This window comes from Mauremys reevesii, linkage group 12 (assembly GCF_016161935.1).
Source record: "Mauremys reevesii isolate NIE-2019 linkage group 12, ASM1616193v1, whole genome shotgun sequence".
Taxonomy (NCBI): Eukaryota; Metazoa; Chordata; order Testudines; family Geoemydidae; genus Mauremys; species Mauremys reevesii.
This window is the reverse complement of record NC_052634.1, coordinates 4,208,357-4,213,467: the sequence shown is the minus strand read 5'-3', so window position 1 is coordinate 4,213,467 and position 5,111 is coordinate 4,208,357. Positions and strand designations below refer to the sequence as shown.

The 5,111-nt window shown below is 57.0% G+C and overlaps 1 long non-coding RNA gene across 1 annotated transcript; it reads left to right on the top strand.

Annotated features, from left to right (window-relative positions):
- The first annotated feature begins 1,944 nt into the window (after positions 1-1,944).
- LOC120375876 lies at positions 1,945-3,178 on the top strand. Its single transcript, XR_005586855.1, has 2 exons — positions 1,945-2,004; positions 2,536-3,178. It is a non-coding gene; the product is annotated as an uncharacterized LOC120375876 (long non-coding RNA).
- Positions 3,179-5,111: the final 1,933 nt, after the last annotated feature.

The window sequence follows — 5,111 nt, the reverse complement described above, 5'->3', positions numbered from 1 at the left end:
AGCAGCACAGAAAACCATTCAGCTACAGCCTGCCCTTTATTTATATCCCAGGTCTGCTACATCATACATTGGTATGTTTCAGTCAAGGGCACTCTTTATAAGAGGTGGTGATTCATCCTGGAATCCTTAGCCAAGATCCTCCTCCCCTGCCTTCCTGTGCAGCATGCTCATGGCTGCACGTCAGTGGGGTTGTACTGCTTTGGGATGATGCAGGATGAAAGCTGCTAGATACAGATAAAGTGAAACCGCTGCCGTGTCACCTCATTTTCGATCCTGGATTTCAGTAGGCCGATGTTGCCGGACAGACTGTCCACTTGTGACTCCAAGTCCTCAGCGCTCTGCATGCTTGGGAGGAATTCGTTATACTTCTTGTTAATCATGTTGCAGACTTTGCCCTAGGCAGAAAAACAAACACCCATAAGGTTGCCAACTCTGACTGAAGCTATTCCAGGAAGTTTCTTTCCCCAACATCTCATAATGTCATTTTCTTAAAATATCCTATTAAAATCTCCCAGGTTGCTTTCAATAATCAACAGGAGATTGATGCCGATTCTGGGAGACTCCAGGCCAATCCCTGAGGGTTGGCAACCCTAAAGACCCACAGAGAGAAACCCCAAGGCTGTGGCTACAGGGCCAAAGCCTCCCACCCCCATCGGAGCCCTCTCTGCAACCCCACATCAGTGAGATGGGCAGAATGATTTAGCAGTTAGCAGGACAAAGAAAGTAGCTCAAAGGGAACGTCCCACAGGCTAGGGTGGGAGCAGCACAGCTCCTCATCCACAGATCCCCCATCACTGACAGCCAGCAAACATTAGCAGGAATCACCGGTCCAAAGCACCCCACCATCCAGCTCCTCATGCACCGCCCCTCAGTTTCACCCACCACCACGCTCACATCCTGTCCCTTCCCTGGACCCCACCAAGGGCCTTTCTAACCCTCCTTAATTTACTCCCCAACTGCCCCCTCCCATGATCCCACAATCATCCCCTGCCCCCAGCACTCCCTCTCCCCCTGGAGTCCCCCTGTCCAGGGTCCCCATAGGCAGCCCCCGGCCGAGGTCCCCTTCTCTTCTCCCCCCTTCCCAGCACCCCTGCTCTGCCCCTGTCTGCAACACAAACACACACTGGGGTCCCCTCCATACTCCAGTCCCTGGATCCCCCCTCTGCCCCCCGGGTTCCCCCCACACCCAGCCCCCCTGGATTTCCCCCTTGTCCCCCAGATCCTCCCCCCCCCCAGCCCCGGGAACCCCCTCTGCCGCCCCCCCCCCCAGGATCCTCCTCCCCCGACCCCTGCATCCCGCCCACTGCCCCCCGGGCCCCTCCCACACCCAGCCCCGGGAACCCTCCTGCCCTCCCTCCCCCGACCCCTGCATCCCGCCCACTGCCCCCGGGCGCCTCCCACACCCAGTCCCCGGGAACCCCTCTGCCCCCAGGATCCTCCTCCCCCTCCCGACCCCTGCATCCCGCCCACTGCCCCCCGGGCGCCTCCCACACCCAGTCCCCCGGGACCCCCCCCTGCCCCCCGGGCGCCTCCCACACCCAGCCCCGCCGGTCACACCCCAGACCCACCCTCGGCTGCCCCACGCGGCGGGAGAGCCGGGCGATCCGGGTGCCCAGATCCTCCTCCTCCAGCCGGCCCGAGTGCGCCAGCACCGCAGCCACCAGCGAGGGGGACCCAGCGCGCGGCACCACGGGAAAGCGAGTCCGCCCGCCCCTCGCTCCGGGACTCCAACTCCCCCGAGCGTGACTGAGGTGGCCCGGGCGGGACTACAACTCCCGGAGTGCACCACACAGGCGGGCCTACGAGCAGCGGCGTGGGACAAGCCTATTCAGAACGTTTTGCTCTTTCCCCGCCATTCTATTGGCCCGCAGCCGCCGAGCGAGTGAACGAGCCTCCCCGTCTGATTGGTCCGCTGCCGCGGGGCGGGGAATATAAACCGGGCCCCCGGAATTGCTGCCTTTCGGCCAAGGACTAGTGCTGAAGCTGGGCCGCGCCGCGTTGGCCGTAAGTGGGGCGGACGGGGGAGCCGCGGGGGAGATGGGGCAGCGCTCGGGCAGGGGGGCTGGGCTGGTGCCGGGGGCGGGGGGGGGAGACGGGGCAGCTCTGGGGCAGGGGGGCTGGGCTGGTGCCGGGAAGGGGGAAGGGCAGCGGCAGGGGGCTGGGCTGGTGCTGGGGAAGGGGGAGAAGGGCAGCTCTTGGGCAGGGGCTGGGGGCAGGGGGCTGGGCTGGTGCTGGAGGGAGGGGGGAGAGGGGGCAGCTCTCAGGCAGGGGCGCTGGGCTGGTGCTGGGGGAGCTCCTGCACCAGGGTGTTGGGCTGGTGCCATATGGGGGGGTTCGGAGCTTGCTCCTCCCCTGGGGCCTGCTGGGGAGGTGGCAGCTGCCAATGGGGAAAGGCCCCTTTGGAGGCTTCTGAAAAGCTGCCTGTGAAGGGGGGGAAGCGCTTTGCACCTGCCCTTACCTGCTCCAGAGGCTGGGCCCAGCCAGGCCTGCTCCTGCTTTGCATCTGGGACACCCACTCACCTGTGCTCTTTGCAGTGACCTGGATGTTCGCTGCCTTTCCTCTGGCCTGGAGGGGATTGATTCTTCCAGGAGATCTGGTGGGGAAATGGATCTGACTTACCGTGTGACCTTCCTGACAAACTTTACTTTCCTGTCAATTTCTCACTTTGTTCAAAAAAGCAAAAACAAGGGGAATAAATGGTTTTAGGGGTCTTTGGTTTTTCAATAGAACCTTTCACTTAATCATGTGATGTTTTTCTTTAGGGGAGAGGGGTTGGGAAAGAAGCTTGTAGCAAAACTTCCAACCTGTGCCAGTGTGGGGCTTCTCCCATAGCTTCTGAGCTGGAGGTTTTGGAGCTTGATTAAACATTCTTCCCAGCTGCTTTGCCAGCCTTGCTAAGAACACTAGCCCCCTGGTTCTCTAGCAAGTGTCAGGGAAGCCATGTTCTGAGCCACCAAACTCGAGAGCAGATATACTCTGCAACTTGGAAGCAGCAAGTAGCTCTTAAATTTGTCTTTTGCAGCACTTGTTAAAACAGTGTTTAACCACTCAGAATGCTTTTCCTGTATGAATTTGGACAAAGCTGCTGATGTGAACAAACTAAAGATTTCCCACATCAATTTAAATATGAAGCTGGACTAAATGAACAATTATTTCACATGCCTGTGGCATTTTGGGGTTGATGGCCAATTGGGGAGGGGGGAGAAGGGGCAGCTCTTGGGCAGGGCTGTGGAGCTGGTGGTGGGGGGTGGGGCTCCCTCCTTTCCCAGGGCCTGCTGGGGAGGTGGCAGCTGCAAATGGGGAAGGGCCTTTTGGAGGCTTCTGAAAAGCTGCCTGTGAAGGGGAAGTGCTTTGCACCTGCCCTTACCTGCTCCAGAGGCTGGGCCCAGCCAGGCCTGCTCCTGCTTTGCATCTGGGACACCCACACTCTCCTGTGCTCTTTGCAGTGACCTGGATATTGGCTTCCTTTCCTCTGGCCTGGAGGGGATTGATTCTTCCAGGAGATCTGGTGGGGAAATGGATCTGACTTACTGTGTGACCTTCCTGACAAACTTTACTTTCCTGTCAATTTCTCACTTTGTTCAAAAAAGCAAAAACAAGGGGAATAAATGGTTTTCAAGGGTCTTTGGTTTTCCAATAAAAGCTTCTAGTTAATCACAAGTGTGTTGGATTTTTCTTTCTGGAGGGGGGGGGAGAAACTTGTAGCACAAGTTCCAACTTGTCACAGTGTGGTGGTTTTCCCAGTGCTTAGGAGAGGGGTAGGCAACCTATGGCATGCATGCCAAAGGTGGTGAGTGAGCTGATTTTCAGTGGCACTCACACTGCCTGGGTCCTGGCCATGGGTCAGAGGGTTCTGCATTTTAATTTTAAATTAACTTTCTTAAACATTTTAAAAACCTTATTTACTGGATATCTAACAATAGTTTAGTTAAATACTACAGACTTATTGAAAGAGACCTTTTAAAAACATTAAAATGTATTGGCATGTGAAACATTAAATCAGACTGAATAAATGAAGACTTAACACACAACTATTGAAAGGTTACTGCCCTGGCTTAGGAGTTTCTGAATTGGAGGTGGGGGAGCTTGATTTAAAATCCCTCCCAGCTGCTTGGCCAGTCTCCCTGAGCACACTATCCCCCTGGTTCTCCAGCAAGGGTCAGGGAAGTCATGTGCTGAGACATCAAACTCTAGAGCAGATCTACTCAGACTGCAGCTTGGAAGCTGCAAGTAGCTCTTTAATTTGTCTCCTACAGCTCGTTGCAGCACCTATTAAAACACTGATTTAGTTAACCACTCAGCATGCTTTTCCTGTATTAATGGGCACAGAGCCATTCATGTACTAAACATAGAAAAACTAAAGATCTCATCACATACTGTTGAATGATGGAGCTATAGTAAAATGAAACAATTACATTATGTAAATGAGGCATGTTTGGGGTATTTTCTAATTTAGCTTCTGAACCCCTAAGGCCTGAGAATTGCTGCTCTAGAGCTAAACTGTTGGGGCTACTGGTCTATGCTCAAAGTGAACAAGGCAGGTCCGCTTTACAGGCTGGTTGACATCAGCCTCTTTCAGAGCTATGTACCATGGGCTGAGGGGCCCCCAGAGCAGTGTCGCTGGAGGGGCTTTCCCAGGGGTAGTTCAGGGCTGAGCCTAGGCCTGCGCCCAGGGACTCAGCCCTCCACCAACGAGCCGGACTAGCTGACCCCGCGTTCCGCACGAGGCTGCCAGTAACTCGCTCTGCGCTGTGCTCGGAGTCAGCGCCGCTGCCGGTATCTAAACAGCGGCAGAGCCCTCGAGCAAAGCCAGGTCCGGGCCCATCCCCGAGCTGGTCTCCCGCTCCCGCCGGCTCCGGGGCGTCTCCTCCCTGCGGGAGAGTCACCTGGGGGCCGCTCCAGCGCATCCCAGCCGGTCCCGGCTCCAGCGGCGTCAGACGGTCGGCGCCCGAGGCCCGCGTGGCACCAGGCGGAGCCGCAGCTCACGGGAAGGGGCTGCGCCTCGGAGTAGGAACACGGGGCTTTGCTCCCCCGCGTTGCGGCAACACACACGCCCCGTTCGGGTGCAGTATAAGGGATCCAGCCCGGCCCCACCTTCAGCTCCTCCCGC